The following is a 19,254-nucleotide window of genomic DNA, read 5'->3' as shown; positions in this document are numbered from 1 at the left end:
TTGGTCTTTCATATACTGAATTGGAATTGTGGCCTACCTTCAAAGGTTTTTGTGGAAATGTGGAAGCATGCTACTTGGGACTATTAAAAGCACCCTCTTTGTTTTGTATATTTTACTAAATTTTACAAAGTAACGTGGCAGCACACTCTCAGAGCATCACCATGTGAGAGACAGACATCGTGGGCTCATGAGCTTGGAATAGTGTTGCTTATAGGAAGAACTCCTGCTGCTCTTATCTTCAATACACAAATAGAATTGTTAACCTATGATGCTGCAACCATTGTTTGATATTTTGTAAACAGATGTTCTAATGATGAATTGCTTCTCTAAGCATAGTCAGAGCTTTGGTCAGCTTCTAAAGGTTGGTATTTCTCTAAGGTGTGGTCCATAAAAACCAGTTTGGCTGTTTGGTCTGCCTTTATTCACCCAGAATAAGTGGTTATCAGAGCATAATGCACCCTGTATTTTATTCATCTCCCAAACAAAGCATTTATATAAAATACATCATTTCCAGGAAAGGAAGTTATGGGTTTCTAATGTTTAACTACAAAAAAGTCCCTCTAACTATTAGTATACATATTGAATCTATATATACTCGTATTCATACATACATAGATTTACATATATTCCAAACTATACATGTATAAATGTATATAACTATATTTTAACTCTCTATATCTATAGGATATATCTATACATAAGATATATATATATATATATATGTGTGTGTGTGTGTGTGTGTGTATAAGGTATATATACATGCATATCTTCATTTCTCGCAAGTATTTTACCAAGGAACAGAGTATGATTCATTTTCCACATATAAGCAGTGTATCTTAAATTGGTTTCTTTTCTTCAATGTTCCAATTCTGAAAAGCAACTGAGTACTTTTTCTTTTGTCTGTGTAATGCAAAATAACAGCTTTGCTTGTATTTTTTCAATTACACGAAAACCAATGTCTCTCGTAGATCTATGATGAAAGGTTTTGCCAGGCTAGTAAATGTAAATAAAACTGTAAAATAAATATATTTAAGAAAAGAAACTGCTCTCAAACACTCCTAAATACTTTGGCAGCATTTACATAAACAAACAATTGATATGAAAATTGCAAATAATTTTCTGTCCATTTTTAAAACTAGTTTCTAAAGATGTCTTCTAGCCTAAACCTAGATCAAATTACTGTGGTTAAATAAAATAAAACCACACTCAAAAAAGTCTAAGTTTTAGTTTTTTAATAATTCTGTACTCTATTTTCTTGATATTAGTACAGATTGCTGACATAGTGTTCCAGTGCAATATGAGTTATGAAGTTTTCTAGCTTTACATACAGTAAATAAATATTAGTTACACTAGAGAATCAAGGAACATGAAAAGAAAATTTAAGCTTTGCGGCATTTTTAAGAAAACTATCTGAATTGTTGGCAATATTCTGACTCTTCAGGGGGAAACAATACATTACAAGGTAAAAAGCCCAATTAGGCTGAGCATTTTCTGAATGATTGTAGATACTGATAGAGGATATTGCTGTATAATTGCTTGGCTTTGGAAAATTTAGATTGTGCCATCAGCAAAAACTGCCTCATACATGGCTCTTCTGTGTCCACCTACAAATAATTCTGAACATACATAAAACTCTGTAAATATTAGTGCTGATTCCTTGGAAAATTAGAATGTTTCAGAGCTTGTTTCTCAATTTTAAAAATATTTTGGTAATTGGTGAAGAATTACAATTCTCAGAAGCTTTAGTTTTCTTATTTGCCTTTTGTTTAATACTAGACTTTAAAATGATATTGTTTCTTAATATTCAATGTACTAAGGAATAAAAATCAGCAACTCCTGCTCATTTTTCCTCATTTCATCTAGTAATATCTATGGAAAGTGTGGGACATGGCAGAAAAACATAAATGTTATTTGTCCTTGTAGCAGATTATTGTTTTCATTGTTTGTTGTCCATGCCTGTGATAAAATTATAGTATGCCTCACTGACAGCAGATTTGGTCACAGGACTTTCTTATCCAATGGTCTATGAGCCAGAGTGATTTACATCACATCAAAGCGAAGCTTTAAGAGCGACTGCATGACTTTCCCATTACTCTTTTCACATCGTTGTAGGCAAAGATAGCTCTGCCTGTATGAACCCTGGAATGAAGAGACAGAGGGAGTACAGCCACAGTGGCCCCAATTGACTTGTCACATAGGGAAGAAGTGAACCTTTGTTTAGCAGGCCCCTGAGATTTAGGGGTTGTTTACTTAGCAAAACCTAGAATAAGCTGGCCAATGAGGAAATAAGAATGTCCTAAAGATATTTGATCATTTTGATTTTTGTTTAATATGGAAGAAACTCTGCCTGTGATGTGGAGAACAGATGGGCATGGAGAAGGCTGAAACTGGTAATATTAGTTACAGGAAGGACAATAAGCCTCCATCCCTCCTTCCAAGTTACTGACAATTTAATGGGAGAGAGAAATACATAAATACTCATAAGCTAATGCAGAACTCCTTAATTAGAGGGAGTTGGAGGGTACTGTATGTCTTTGTGCAGAAGATGGTCTAAAGAGGAAATTACATGGGAATCTCATATTGACTGAAAAGTGAACAAGAAAAGGAAGATCATGATTTTTTTTCTGACAGAAAGATGATCAAAAGTTGCCTGAATTCTTTTTTTCTTTATGATTTAAAACATATAGTTTTATTTAGTGTTTTCTGAATCTTATGTATTATTCCTCACAATCTTGAACTTATTATTTTAATTAATATTAATTCATTTATTTATTTGAAAATGTTTGTTTCCAATATAATTTAGAAACTGTTAATCAAGGTCCTTTCCACCTGAACTCTGTTACAAAACCAAAACAAAACTTGGAAAAGTATGACTCAATGATAACTGTTAACATACTGGTCATCTTTTGAATATATACCTTTTATATAATATGTTCATATTATACAAAACAGATCACACAGTAAAACTGTCTTATAACTTGATCTAATCTATAATAAACAATCTTTATAACATTAAATGGTAGTTACTTGCTGTATATAATTCCATTTATAGACAATGCAATAAATACATTTAACCCATTTTCTTTGTTGGACTTTTAGGTTATTTTCATTTTTCCTACTCTAAGTAATGCAATAGATATCAATTTTCATAGATAAATCTTTGAAAACATTTGTGGGGTTTTAAATATATCATTAAGTAGCAGGGTATGACAATAACTATTTTCTTTAATCAATATTTCTTTACAAATAAGTCTCCTTTCCAAATCATAAATTCTTGAGCTATGAATGTGGACTTCCTATAGTAGTGGAGCACATTATGTTAGTTCAGCAGGTTTTCTTCCTTCACTCTTAAAAGCTGCTCTATTGTCTTGTGTATCTTTCCCTAGTAATCTCAGAGCTGATGTTGTCTAAGAGTTGCTGATTTTGTATCATTTGTATCCTGTCACTTTATGCATAGATATGCATATCTTGGTAGTTCTGGGCCAGACAGCTCAATAATTTCCCCGCTATCCTGAGATAATTATTTATTTCCACCCAGTTGGACTCAGTAGTAGCCAAACTATCTCCAGGTGGAAGTTTAAAGGCTGGTATGCTTGTTGAGCCTTCCCCCCCCCACCTTTTGTCACAAGGCCAGGTCTGGATAGTGGCTGCCCTGTCAGTCTAGCTTTTGTAATGCACATTTGCAATAGAGCTTCAGCTACAGTGGACAGCAAGTAGGAGTGAGAAATAACCTCTGTCATTATAAAGCACTGAAATTTTGGATTCATTTGTTATAACATATCACATATCTGCTCCTACCTAATGCATATAGACAATAGCTATGTATTCATGGAGAAAATAATTCCATGAGAGATGGTCCAGACTATTGGATGATGGATGCTATCTCCCTAGGCTGACAACCTGTGTTGGTTGCTTCCTAACAGGTGATCTTGAGGACATTGTGTAACTTTTGCAAGTTTTCTTATGGTCATGGGAGAATTCAGAGAAAAGTGCCTTCACATAATTGTTATAAAGATTGAATGAAACATTAGTGTCTGATATCTGCTAATATGTGGAAAAATTTCAATATATACCAGCTAGTATTTTTTAAAGTAGTATTAGAACTAGTCATTTTAAACAGAGAACATAACAATAAAAACTTGGGTTTTAGAAAAAGACATCCGACCTCAAAACTCAATTCTGCCATTTACTGTCTATGTGAATTTGGATACATTACTTGAATTCTCTAAGCCTCTGTTTATTCAGTCACAAAATGAAGATACTCATTGTATCACTGGGGTAGTGAAATAAGTTTGTGTATGTAAGGAGCATAATGCATGACTCTTTGGAGAAACCCAATAAGGCAGCTGTTACAAGGATTAGAAATCAATAGTGCCCACTACTGAAGATGCTCTGAATGATGGAAAGAGATTGTGGCTACAATTGATCTTTTACTCTGGATGATAGATTCTCACTCTGTTGCTTTTGAATCTGCTGCTGCACTCTTAAATCAACTTGATTCCCTGACTGAAATTTTTATTTAAATTTCATGTAGCAATGGCTGCAGGAACTATCATTGTTCTAACCAGAAATCTCCTCGAAAATGAAGCCATGTTAAACTCCATAAAAATATGAATTACACAAAATTCATCCATCTGACCTAGTAAAAGAGAATTTCAGACAGAGATTGAGAGAAAAACATTAGAGAAAAAGGGAACCTCCTTGGATCAGAGTCTTGATTTCCCATAAATAGGCCCTGTGAACTTGGGCAAAGGCTTCTGGGTACACATTTCCTCATCTGTAAGGTTACTTTTTATGGCTCATGGCCAATGACTGAAGCAGGTGACACTGCAAGTTTGTTTGTCAAAGGCCTGAAGTGTTAAACAGGTATCTTATCCTAGCACATTAGTAGTTTTTTTTTTCTTTTCAAATGCAAAATGAGGTGGAAACTATCAAGAATAAGTCATTTTTGAAAGTGACAATACACTAGAACCTTGCCTCTTAAAGCTCCTCAAGTCTTTAAATCCCTTAAGTAAATACAGAACAACCTAAAACAGCATCATCAACAATGACAACCAAAAAAATCCCACCTACCCAGCCCCATGCCCAAGTTCTCCTAATCATAGCAACTGCTATACTGTGGGCATGGAAGTAGGAAAAAGCAATTACTTTTCAAAAACTATATTAATATATTTAAAATTTCCTTTCTCATTTTCATAACATCTAATATTCATTCATTTCCCCGTTTCCTTTCTGTTGTCCTTATTTGTGTTGAAGTTTTCAAATTACTTATAGAAAGTCATTTTTTGCAGAAATAAAGTCCAACTTAAATACAAAATATTCAAGATGTTATTTTAAAAAAAATTTAAAAATGTATGCAAAAGTGGCAGATATTTATAAAAATGTAATAAATCAATAGAAGCTAAATTTCTTTTTTACAGTACCATTAAATCTCAACAACATGATCTCAGACATCAGAATGAAAGAGAAAAATATGTAGTCCAATACCTGAGTGTTTACAAACATATGGATATTTGTTTTCCTTTTGTATAAATAATGCACACTTAATTTTTTTCCATGTCAATTATTATAATTTTAACATGAGAATGTCCCTCAAAAACTCATATGTGAGACAAAGCAAGAAAGCTCAGATGTAAGAGGGTCTTTGAGAACCTTAACCTAACCTTAAGTGCATTTAAACTACTTAAATGGATTAACTGGGTGGTAACTATAGGCAGATAGGGTTTGGCTGGAGTAGTGGGTCAATGGGGTCTTGCCTTTGGGATTTATATTTTGTCAGTGGTGAGGGGAATTTATATCTCTCTGCTTCCTGCTGTCCTGTCTGAGCCAATTTTCTCCACCACACTCTGCCATGATGTTCTGCCTCCCCTCCTACTCTGAGGAATGGAGTAGGCCATCTGTGGACTGAGACTTCTGAAAGTGTGAGCCACCAAATAGAACTTTTCTTCTTTTAAATGGTTCTTGTCAGGTCTTTTGGTCACAGCAGTGAAAAGCCGACTAAAACATCAATAATATCTGTAAAGCATCACTACTTTTTTTTTTTCTGTTTTTGAACCCTAAAATATTCAGGAGCCATTGAACAAGAGGAAATCTGCAAAAAAGGTAAGTTTATTGACCTGCCAATAAAGAAACAAATGACTCAAAATTTTCCATGCAAAAAAGGGTATTACATCAGAATGTCTTCAGGTTGTGGACCAGCACGATTGTATCTATCAGAAGCAGAGCAGCAAATATTTACTTTCCTAAAGTACCGGCAGGTGAAAGGTAAAACAGGCAAAGCACAAACTTTAAGCGATATAGCAGGAGCAAGAGCAATGAAATAATGAGCAATGCAATGAAAGTCACAAAGCATTGGGATACATATGGGGACTTGCTAAGAATACCTTGTAGAGGGAGTCTAGGTAGGGGGTGTTAATGAGCCTGGTATACAATTAACTCAGAAAAGTGGTGGTGGGAGGTTTCAAGGATTGTGGAGGGCTTTGAACATCAAGTCAAAGAGTCTGGATTCTGTTCTGGAGACAGTGGGAAACCAGAGACAGTTTGTGAAATGGGATGACAAGCAGGGGCTGTGCCATGGGAAGATTGATAACCTGGCGGCAATGTGCAGAAGCAAAGTGTATGTAGAAGCTTTCCTGGTTTTGGGATGACAAGGAGCCATCAGGATACAAAGGGATTTTTTTGTTTTGTTAGTAGAATTCTGATATTCTCAAATTTTTCTCTTAAGCTTTAAAATCTGTACAAATGGCAAAAAACACCATGTTCACACATAAAGGTTTTTTTTTTTTTTTGCAGTTTATAACAAAAATTGGGTGTCCCATTGTAAATCTATTTTTTATAAAGATTTTCCCTGTAGTCAATAACACTCAGTAAAAACATGAATTGTACTATGATGTAAAGGTCCAAAGCAAGAAACTACTGTATATCTTGGAAAGCCTTACCCAGCTTCTGCCTTCTCCTATTAAAACAAAATTCAGTGAAAATACAGTATTATATAATCCTATAGTAGCTTTCCTAATAATTAGGAAAGGTCTATAACATCCAAATTACATAACTAGAGAAGCAATACACTATTACAGACTATTATTTTCTTCCTGAAGAAAACGTCTTGCTATTTCATACTCAATAATGTCTGCTCATGTCTTCTTATGGTGTACAACATTATTAACTGGAAAATGTAAGCCTAACACAAATGAAACACTGACATATTTTCCATAACTGCCCTGGACATAATTTTGACACTTTTAAATTTAACAAATGTTGGCTGAGTTCAGTAGATATATAACATAATTTTCACCCATTTTAAATATCATCAAAAAAGACAGAAACCTTCTGAATCTTTAAGCAGATAACTACAATTGCTATAATCTATTTATACCATCTCTTAAAACATATTTAAATTATAAATGCCATAGAGAGATTTCAAAGATACAAAATTCCAAATACAATTAAGGCAAGTGTCATTTTTTTCCTACTTCTAACTCGCCTACCTTTCACAAAACCCCACAAAGAAACATTTTGTCAACTAATAATATAATAAATTTGACTTGTGATTTGAAGTGTTAAAACAAAGGATTTTTTTCAATACAAGTAATACAAGAGGGTTTTCGGCTGCACTGTTTCAGAACTCTTTCTCAGTAAAAGAAATCTTATCTAATCCTGTTTCATCCTTTAAAACTGCCTACACACTAATCTCAAGGGACAAATTTAATACTTTGCAACAAAGAGAATATATCCCTTTTCAGTTTGAATAGAGGAATTGTTAGGACACCAGTGAGGTATGAATAACATTATAATACTGCCATTTACTTAGCAAAAGAAAAAGAAAGTCTCTTGTTGCAACCCCAAAAGAAGGCCTCCTTCTTTGGGTTAAATTTTTTGACCCCTGGTAGATCCCCAGACACCTATGTTACTGCGCTATTTGGGTCTTCCACCTCTTGTGAAGTAAACACTGGAAAAATCTAAGTAAACAGTTTGTTTTAGTTGAAGATAGAAAGACTCCATTTAATTGAGGTTTGATGATAGATGTGCTCCAAATGGTGCAAACAACTTTGACATGGTAAAATAATATTGTCTTATGGCATGTGTAACACTACATAAAGAATCTTAGCTTAGCACTTTCTGAGTTTACAACATTTAAGTGAGAAAATGACAAAAGAAAGCCAAACTGTCAGAAACAGAAAAACCTTTAACAATCCTAAAATGCAGACTACAATTCTCTTCTTTATTCATTTGATTTGGGGGAATAATCTTTGCAACAGAAGGAAGGAATGAGAAAGCAGCCGAACTTTGTCCTTATGAAACTTTACTTTTCTGTGGTCCATTGCAGTTAGCTTCAAATGACACCACAACTAACAAATGAGCATTGATGTTACAATGGGGTTGTAGGCAAGTAGTTGAGGCAAATCAACACTTTCAAGGAAAGTAACTAAAACACACCCTTTACTTCTGTTCATCTTACTACTATCATTTATGGATTATAGAACATAAAAGTACATTGTCTTTAAAATCATGTATAGAATTAATAACTTCAAAATATTATATCATTCATTTCTCCATAAAATATACTACCCATTCAAAGTGTTTATGAGAAAACAGCTAATTTTTGAAATGGCAAAATACAAGTGTCATCAATAAAATCGAAGAACATTTGAATTCCCTTACCTTTTTTTTAATATTTATTGGTGTTCAAAACATTACAAAGCTCTTGACATATCATATTTCATACATTTGATTCAAGTGGGTTATGAACTCCCATTTTTACCCCATATACAGATTGCAGAATCACATCGGTTACACATCCACGTTTTTACATATTGCCATACTAGTGACTGTTGTATTCTGCTATCTTTCCTATCCTCTACTATCCCCGATCCCCTCCCCTCCCCTCCCATCTTCTATCTCTACCCCTTCTACTGTAATTCATTTCTCTCCCTTGATATTTTTTCCCCTTTCCCTTCACATCCTCTTATATGTAATTTTGCATAACAATGAGGGTCACCTTCCATTTCTATGCATGAATTCCCTTACCTTTGCATATAGGTAATCCTTGTGTCAGCTTTTGGTAAATATTTTGTATAGTCTTAGTAAGCATCAATTATTTATATATATCTGTGTGTGCATATAAATATATGTGTATATAAATATACATATATGCACACACATATAATATATATGCATATATATATGCATGTGTACATAGCAAAATATGTATTCATCGTGTACTTTTAAAAAAACAATTTTAACCTAAAACATCACGTGATTTGATTTTAGTTATATAATATTAACTAATCTCATTTATACTATTTTCATGTATGTAAACCTTGTTCTTTTTATGTGTGTTTAGTACTGGGAATGGAACCCACAGGCATTCTACTGCTGAACAACATTCCCATCCCCATTTTTAAATTATATTTTGAGACAGGGTCTCACTAATATGCGTATGTTTTCCAAAGACAAATTTAATATAAAAGTCACTTAATTTGATTTTAATTGTGTAATATTGGCTAATCTCATTCATACAGTTTTAATATATATATAATACCTGAGTTTTTTTATGTTTTTGATTTTGTGGTACCTGGGTATAAAATTCAGGGGCATTCTACCACTGAGCTATATCTCCATTTTTAAAATTTTGTTTTAAAACAAGGTCTCACTATATTACAGAGGCTGACCTCGGACTTGAAATCCACCTTCCTCATCCTCCTGAATATGGGACTACAGGTATGCATGGCTGCTCCTGGCTTTGATATCTGCAATAGTTTGGATTTGTGTTTGACCGCAATGAACTTTATCAAATATAGAATAACAGTGCCCTTTGAAAACACACAAAATCTTACACAACTTCAGTCAGGAAGTGTTGTGGCAATAGTAGAAAAAGAGTTTTTTTTTTTTTTTTAATCACTATAGAATATTCCTCTGTAATTTCCTGGGTATTTTCAAGTTTTACTATCAGAAGCTTCATAAATCTCCAATTAGAAAAGAAGTCACTGATTCAATATTTGTAATGAAAGTCATAAACGTTGGATATGCTGTTTCTCACTGGGAATTTTTTTTTATTTCCAGCTTCTCCCTCACAACAGATTCTTGGCTTTATGGATCTAAATATTCTTATCACTTCTCTTTTAAAATTCAAAAACGTGTGAACAAACACCTCAAAAAATATATGGACAACAAATAAATCCATGAAATAATACTTAAAATTGATTAGTCACCAGGAAAGTACAAACTAAAATGTTAGAGCTCTAGAGTTACAATTCAAAAAGACTAAAAGCATCAACTACTAGAAAGGATATGAAGTAACTGGAATATTGATAAAGTATTGGTGGAAAATCAAAATGATGCAATCACTTTGAAACACAGTTTGGGATTTTTTTTAGAACATCAGATATACTCTTAACTTATGATCCAGTAATCCTAGAAAAAAGGAAAATGTCTATCCACAGAAAGACTTGTTCAAGAATGATTACACACATATTCATCTAGGTAAACAATGTAGGACATACTCAGACAATGAAATTCAGACAGTCCTCAAATTAATGATGGTTCAACTTAATTTTTTGACTTTATGATGGTGTGATAGTGATACTCTTTCAGGAGAAACCAGACATTGAACTTTGAGTGCTGAACATTTCCCAGGCTGGCAGTCTCCCTTAGGATCCTCTGCCAAAGCTGGGCAGTGACATTGAGTGGCAGCTCCAAGGCCGCCACTTGATCATGAAGGGAAACAACCCACACTCCACAGGGTACTGTATTGCTGAGATATAATGTTCAGTAGGTGAGTTGTGCTAAATGCATTTTCTTTACTTAACACTATTTTCAATTTATGATGGAATTATCTGAAGACAATCCCACTGTAAGTCAAGCAACATCTACTACCCAGCAATAAAAAGTGACCAACTACTGTTCAGATCAGAAATGGACAAATCTCAAGAATATGTTAAATGAAAAATCTAAATAGAAAAGAGACTATACAATAGTACTTCCATTCACATAATTCTAGCATAAGCAAACATAAGCTATAGTGATGAAAATTAGAACAGTGGTTTCCTTGGGAGATGGACTTGGAATGAGTCATAAAGAAATTATGTGGGGTGATAAAAATGTTTCATACCTTGATGAGACGGTGATTATAAGAGTGTGTCATCTTTCAAAACTATATTAAATATACACTTAAAACCTGTGTATTTTCTTATACATGAATTATCATTCAAGAAGAAGTAGAAAACAAAATCTTGCTTTTGCTTCCATATCCATCTCCTGATAATCCATCTTTTTTGACAGCCAAGCTTCTTGAATACAGAGATTCCATTCGCATTCTCCATTTCATTACCTTTGCTCAGCTTAAAGTTCTGTCATTCACTGTGATAATCCCCCCACCCAAATGCTGTTCCTCTTGCTCCCAATACCCTTTCCAGTGATTCAGCCTGCCTAGTACCCACTCTTTTTCCTTCAGATTTCAGCCTAGTCATCACCACATTATAAGCCACTTTGGATGCTGTGGGGATGTATTTCCGTAGCACCCTCTACTTTTGTAAAGTAGTATCTCCTCTTAGGTTTACTTGCTTAAATTCTCCCTCTTAACACTACATGCCATATGCTGTGGGCGTGGAAGTTTATTTTGTTACCTCCTGAGTTCTCAGTACCAAGCAAAGTACTTGGTCTATGATATTTGAAAATGATTTGTAAGTAAATAAATAAGCAAGTAAATGAACGAGTCATTTTCCTTACTTTACCATACTTACTTTCCTTAGTTTATCTTATTTACTTCCTTACTCTACCATTATTCCTTTATTTTTTTTTCTATTTCCTCTTCTATTATTATAGTCTAAGTCCTTATCCTCTTTGACCTGGGCCACCTTTGTAGTAAGTTCCCTACAGATCTCTCTGCCTTTGGCCGCTTGCATTTCTAATTGACACACACACACACACACACACACACACACACACCACATCTACTTGAAGTGTCTGTTAGTTAAATAAAATGGTCTTATCTCTTTGATATATTTAATTATTTGTTAAATTAATTTAAAACTCCAGACATGATTTTTGAGGTATTGGTCCTTTGTTTACCACATCAAATCTCTTTTTTCTTCCAGCCATTTCTACTTTCTCTTCAGATCTTGCTTGAACAGCAAACCTCCTGTCTGGTTTCTACCTCCAGCTCCTTTCAATTCTGGTACAGCTTCCATAGAATCGTCAGCATTTTCTCCTCAAAACAAACTGATCCTCTCTCTTTCTAGTTTAGAAAGTTTTATTGGCCTGCTATTATCTACAAAATGACGTTTGTATTTCTTGCCTTGGGGGAAGAAAAGACCCCCCAGACATAGTTGTAAAAACATTTGTGCAAGCCATTCCTTATTTTTCTAGAAGGCCCATTTCTTCGGTCTTCTCCTGAGATACTCAGTAAAGTACCACACTGTTAGTAACTCAAGCCTTCATGCTTGTCTCGTTTCCCTGCCTGTTCTCCGTGCTACCCCACACCTTGGTTCATGCTTCTGCAATAATACTTCCAGGTTGAATAATAATCTCTTTTCATTTTTGTTTTCTCTTGTTAAAACCATGTCTCCTCGTCTGTGTGTTTGTTTTTATTTCATATACTTGGTATAATGCTTGGGTTAGATAGAATATCTGTTATCTGAATATAGTAATGAATGATGGATTCATACCATTTCTGAATACTTTCAGATGTTTCACAAGCTTTCGCTTCTGCTTCTGTGGTTTGCCCAGCCTGGATAACTTTTCTAATTTTGTGACTAGTGAAAGCTTTACATCTCTTAAAGGTCTGGTTCAACTGATTCCTCTATGTGTCATTTTCTCTGCCTTCTTGCATAAGAACTAATGATATCTTACTGTGTGTTCCCTTGGTGGCTTATTTATTCATTTTTCATTTTGGTAAACATAGTATTGTGAATGTGATGGCCACTATGGATGCTACGGAGCTTGCTATAGAGAATGCAATCTGGTGCATACTATTGAGAAGTTCACATTGTAATAGAGAAATAAATTTGTGAAAATATAGATAGAATTCAATCTGTTAAATGCTATAATCAAAGTGTGAATAAAATGCTAGGAGATCAGAGCTTGGAAGAATTCATTTGACATGATTCATAGGAATGATTCATATAGTGGTTGAGAACTAAGCAGGTACTTGAAAAAGGCATAGGAGTTTGACAGGCAAATGGGTGGTTGTAAAGATATTCCAGGCAGAAGAAGCAATCTTTCTGAGTGCACAGGATTATGAGAAAAGATTCTGGCAACTGATTCACCCTCTTTTTCCCCCACAATGATCTCCTAAGCTCCCTGTCCATGCATATAACACTTTTGAACTCTAGCTAATAACTCACTAACTTTCAGCACTGTAGACTCCAGTCAGTGCCTCCAATGATTATGCTTTGGATTTGGTGTCAGTTTAGAATGTTAAAAACTTTAAAATTCTTAACTCAAATATTCCCCTCTCTTACTTCCAGTATCCCACTTTATTTCACCACGTTTTCCCCGTGTTTGTCATGTTTCTATGACCTTTCAACACATACTGCTTCTCTTTGGGGTGTCCCTTCCTTCCTCAATTGTTTTCCATAAGAAACATGCTTTAAAGGAATGGCTTTGTGATTTTGGAAAGAAGTAACCAGATCACTGAGAATAAATACTATTGTAAACATTTGAACACTGTAAACTTTTGTTTTGAAGCTTGCTGTAGTTAGGTGGGTTCAAATGACTCCAGATGGAGAAACTTGATGATCTGTGATTAATAAATCTATGACCTTAAAATATGCTGCTGTAGTCTGGCAACTAGCTTAGAGACTAGTTTTAAAAATAGTTAACAAATTTAGGATTTTTTTGGCTTTCTCTTTGGGGTGTGGCATATACTTGGTCAGTAAAACTCTGAGTTAAGAATTTGTACACCATATTAGGTCAATTTGTTCCTTATTTAATTGGAATACTAACTTTAATTTCTGCAACACAATGTTATGGATTTAGATATATAGTCTTTCTTTAATTAGCTTTAAATTTTGTTACTCTACATAAAATGGGGAATCACTAAAAGAACACAGTAAAGGTGGTATTCCGCTATTGTAAATAGCCCATTATCTTAATTTAGATTCTGTTGAAAATATACTAAGCATTGGTGTTATGGTTTGTATGTGAAGTATCCCCCAGAAGCTCATGTGTAACAGAATGTGAGAGGGTTCCGAGGGGAAATGATTGGGTTGTGAGAGCTTTAAACTAATCAGTGAATTAATCCTGGATGAGATTTACTGAGTGGTAACTGGAGGCAGGTGGGTTGTGGCTGGAGGAGGTGGAGCATCGGGGGTGTGGCTTTGGGGTATATATTTGTATCTCGCGAGTCTCTCTCTGCTTTCTGATCGTCACATGAGTTGCATCCCTCTGTTACACAATCTGTCATGATGTTCAGCCTCAACTGGAGTCCCAAGGAAGGGAACTATTGTCCATGGACGGAGACCTCTGAAACTGTGAGCTCCCAAATAAACATTTCCTTTGCTAAAATTTTACTGGTCAGATCCTTTAGTTATAGCAGCAAAAAAGCTGACTAAAACAATTGGTATTTTGTTAAATGTTTGACAAAGATGGTATGTTGGTGTGAGCTGGGATTCAGGCTAACTCAATCTGATTTCAACAACTGGTTTGCCATCAATAGTTTTGTGAGGAAATCTTGTGTTTCAAATAATCCAAGCTCTGCCACTTTTCACCCGTGTTATCATGAGCTTTTCCAACCTCTCTGCGCCTCAAACTTCACATACAGAATCTGGAACCTACATCTGAAGGTTGTTTTAGATCTTAAATGAGATTTTACAAGTGACATGGTTAATGATTAATATTATTCTTGGCTTATAGTAAATACTACAGGACCCATATTATATTCTGTTATTCCTATTATTTCATTCTCTATATCATGCAATATGTCTTTTTATGTTTTTATTAGTGCATCATAGCTATATATAATAGTGGGGTTCATTTTGACATTATCACACTTGCATGGAAGTAATTTGTCCTATTTCAGTCTCCAGGGCCTCCACCCCTACCCCCATACTCCACTGGTCTTCTGCGATCAGTTTGTTGTTCTATAAATTGGTATCTGTAGGCAGGGTTCACCTGTGGTACATTTGCACATTCACATAGCATAACTTGGTCACCCTCATTCCACTGTTCCTCCCCTTTCCATCCCTCCCCTCTGCCCCTCAATACCCTTCTCCACTCCACTGTTCTCCTTTCCATTTTCAAGATTATCTCTCCCTTCTTCTCCTTGTTTTCCTATCTTCTGCATTTTTTAACCCCCTCTTTCTTAACTCCTCCAGATCCAACATTGACTTGTATTGGATTATTTCAATGCCACACACCAGGCTCATGATAGCACATAGGTACACTATGGATTATTCCACAAAGGGATTATAATTTACACACACACACACACACACACACACACACACTATCTAATGCCAAATTGTATTTTGTAGGTTTTAAGTGATTGTAGTACAAACCAAGTTATATAGAAATTAAGAGAAAAAGGCCATTATTTAGTTATATCAATTAGAAAAGGCCTTACATTAAAATAACATTAATGTTGATTGGTGGATTGGATTCAATACACAGAATTGAAGAAGATGATATTCCAGCCATTGAAGAAAGCAGTAGAAAATGGGGAGGTTTGTGATGGATTTATGAAGAGTGAGTGATGGGAGTAATGAGGTATAGTAGGGCTATACCATCTTATAAGTCTAAAACTACATATGCAAACAGATCATATAAATCCTATAATGCTGAAGTAATTGTTACCTTGCACATATTTAGAGTCAAGGTTTAACAGGAGAGTAACATAACTAAGGTTTTGCTTTGAGAGAATAAATTACATAAGGGTGGGTGTGATGGATTGTATAGTAGAAAACTGGAGGTAAAATAAGATGCACTATTATTGTCTCAATAGTTGTAAGATGGACCTGAAAAATGGAAAGGGAGATCATGTCAATGGGAAAGGAAAGGAAATAGGAAAAAAAGAAAGAAGAGACATCCAATTTTGAATTTGAAGTGAGAGAATAAATATAGCTCAGGTTATTAAGAGCAAGAATGGAACTAAGAAAATTGGGATAAGGCAGCGATTATTTTGGAGCGAGGGGAGATACATTTAAATGTTAGTGAACCACCATGGTAAACATATTGAGCCATCAGGGCTCACTGGGAATCCATCTTCTGTTCCACTTGGCATCCACTGGTTCAGTTCAAAGGCTAGGAGCTGGAATTCTCTGAAGGTCATTTATATGTCTAGATGTTGATGCTGACAACTGAGATCATCCCTGTGGCTTTTGGACAAAGTATCTACATGTAGCTTCTCTATGTGGCCCTGACTTTTTCACAACATATTGGCCTGGCTCCAAAGGCTAGTGACCCAAGAGCTGATGAGTGGTGACGCTGTTATTCAAGAGCTTGGAGAAGTGGAAATATTACTATGACCATTTTTTGAGATGATGCCCTGTCATATTCTTTTTAAAATTATTTTTAAAATTTATATATGAAGCAGAATGAATTACAATTATTATTACACATATATAGCACAATTTTTCATATCTCTGGTTGTATACAAAGTATATTCACACCAATTTGTGTCTTCATACATGTACTTTGAATAATAATGTCCGTCACATTCCACCATCATTTCTAACCCCATACCCGCTTCCTTCCCCTACCACCTCTTTGCCCTATCTAGAGTTCGTCTATTCCTTCCAAGTTCCTCCTCCCTACCCCACTATGAATCAAGCCTCCTTATATCAGAGAAAACATTCGGAATTTGTTTTTTGGGGGATTGGTGAACTTCACTTAGCATTATATTTTCCAACTCCATCCATTTACTTGCAAATGCCATGATTTTATTCTCTTTTATTGCTGAATAATATTCCATTGTGTATGTAGGCCACATTTTTTTTTAATCAATTCATCTATTGAAAGGCATCTAGGTTGGTCCCACAGTTTAGCTATTGTGAATTGTGTTGCTCTAAACACTGATGTGGCTGTGTCCCTGTAGTATGCTGTTTTTAAGTCCCCAAAGAGAGGGTTAGCTGGGTCAAATGGTGGTTCCATTCCCAATTTTCCAAGAAATCTTCATACTGCTTTCCATATTGGCTGCACTAATTTGCAGTCCCACCAGCAATGTATGAGTGTGCCTTTCCCCCCACATCCTCACCAACACTTATTGTTGTTTGTATTCATAATAGCGGCCATTCTGACTGGAGTGAGATGAAATCTTAGAGTTGTTTTGATTTGCATTTATCTAATTGCTAGCAATGATGAACATTTTTTCATATATTTGTTGATTGATTGTATATCAGCTTCTGAGAAGTGTATGTTCATGTCCTTGGCCCATTTATTGATTAGGTTATTTGTTTTTTTAATTTTTTAATTTTTGGTGTTTAGCTTTTTGAGTTCTTTATATACCCTAGAGATTAGTGCTCTTTCTGATGTGTGAGGGGTAAAGATTTGCTCCCAAGATGTAGGCTCTCTATTCACCTCACAGATTGTTTCTTTTTGTTTTTAGTTTGAGCCCATCCCATTTATTGATTCTTGATTTTATTTCTTACACCAAAGGAGTCTTATTAAGGAAGTTGGGGCCTAGGCCAACAGCATTCTAAATGGAGAAAAATTGAAAGCATTTCCTCTAAAAACTAGAACAAGACAGGAATGCCCACTTCTATTTAACATAGTTCTTGAAACACTGGCCAGAGCAATTAGACAGACAAAAGAAGTTAAAGGGATACACATAAGAAAAGAACTCAAATTGGCACTATTTGATGATGATGTGATTTTATACCTAGAAGACCCTAAAATTTCCACCATAAAACTTCTAGAACTAGCAAACGAATCCAGCAAAGTAGCAGGATATAAAATCAACACCCATAAATCAAATGCATTTCTGAATATCAGTGACAAATCCTCAGAAAGGGAAATGAGGAAAACTACCCCATTTACAATAGCCTCAAAAAAAAAAAAAAAACTTCTTGGGAATCAACAAAAGAGGCAAAAGATCTATAAAATGAAAATCACAGAACCCTAAAAAAAGAAATCAAAGAAGACCTTAGAAGATGGAAAGATCTACCTTGCTCTTGGATAGGCAGAATTAATATTATCACAATGACCATACTATCAAAAGCACTATACAGATTTAATGCAATTCTGATAAAAATCCCAATGACATTTCTCATAGAAATAGAAAAAGCAGTCATGAAATTCATCTGGAAAAAAATAAGAGACCCAGAATAGCTAAAGAAAGCCTTAGAAAGAAGAGTGAAGCAGGTGGCATCACTATACCAGACCTTACACTATACTACAGAGCAATAGTAACAAAAAACAACATAGTATTGGCACCAAAACAGACTGGTAGACCAATGGAACAGAATAGAGGACACAGAGAATAACCCACAAAATTACAGTTGTCTTATATTAGACAAAGGTGCCAAAAACATGCATTGGAGAAAAGATCACCTCTCCAACAAATGGTGCTGGGAAAACTTGAAATCCATATGCAACAAAATGAAATTAAACCCCTTTCACCATACACAAAATCTCTCACCATACACAAAACTCAACTCAAAATGGATCAAGGACCTAGGAATAAAACCAGAGACCCTGTGTCTAATAGAAGAAAAAGTAGGCCCTGATGCCCTCCATAGTCTTAAAGATTGGCAGGAAATTTTAGCTGCAAGGAACAACACCCATCCCTCCACCTCAGTTTAAGTAGTGCTTCAGTACAGAGGGGACTACACAAACTTGGCTTCTGCACTGAATTCTACATATAGTTTAATTCCAATTTTCAGCTCCTTTTCATTTATGGTTCCTAAGTGAAACAGAACAATTTGTCACTTTGCCTGTAGCAGAATGTTTCCTGTATATACAAGAAAACTCTAATCATTCTAGATTTATTTTCTTTCATATTTAACTTAGACCATTTGAATTCTTTTTTTAACCATGATCTTCATGGTTTTCTTCTACCATACAATCCACTCAAACAGTCTCTAAACCTAAATGCACCTCACCATTCACATGCATAGTGGTGTCTTTTAGAAATTTGACCTATTTTCTTGTCTCCCTGCCCACATTCATTTCACCCATGTTCCAACTCTAACTACCTATGCTGATGATGTCAGCATTTCTATTGCCACGTGTGCTTAAAGCTCTCTAAGTTGCAACTTACTATGCATCTTCTCCACAATGGAGAAGATACCTGCATCTCCATGTTGTGTTCAAGTTAAC

The 19,254-nt window shown here is 34.9% G+C and overlaps 1 long non-coding RNA gene across 5 annotated transcripts in view; it reads left to right on the top strand.

Annotated features, from left to right (window-relative positions):
- Positions 1-19,254, top strand: part of LOC131424993 (uncharacterized) — a 114,288-nt gene that overhangs the window by 36,566 nt on the left and 58,468 nt on the right. For all 5 annotated transcript variants that reach the window (XR_009228726.1, XR_009228725.1, XR_009228724.1 and 2 more), the window contains one exon: positions 9,664-9,720. This is a non-coding gene — a long non-coding RNA (uncharacterized LOC131424993). The remainder of the gene's footprint in view (positions 1-9,663; positions 9,721-19,254) is intronic.

This window comes from Marmota monax, unplaced genomic scaffold (genome assembly GCF_021218885.2).
Source record: "Marmota monax isolate L192 unplaced genomic scaffold, Marmota_monax_Labrador192_F-V1.1 WCK01_AAM20220418_F8-fsc00079, whole genome shotgun sequence".
Lineage (NCBI taxonomy): Eukaryota > Metazoa > Chordata > Mammalia > Rodentia > Sciuridae > Marmota > Marmota monax.
The sequence above is the reverse complement of the archived record's forward strand: the minus strand, read 5'-3'. Positions and strand labels throughout refer to the sequence as shown.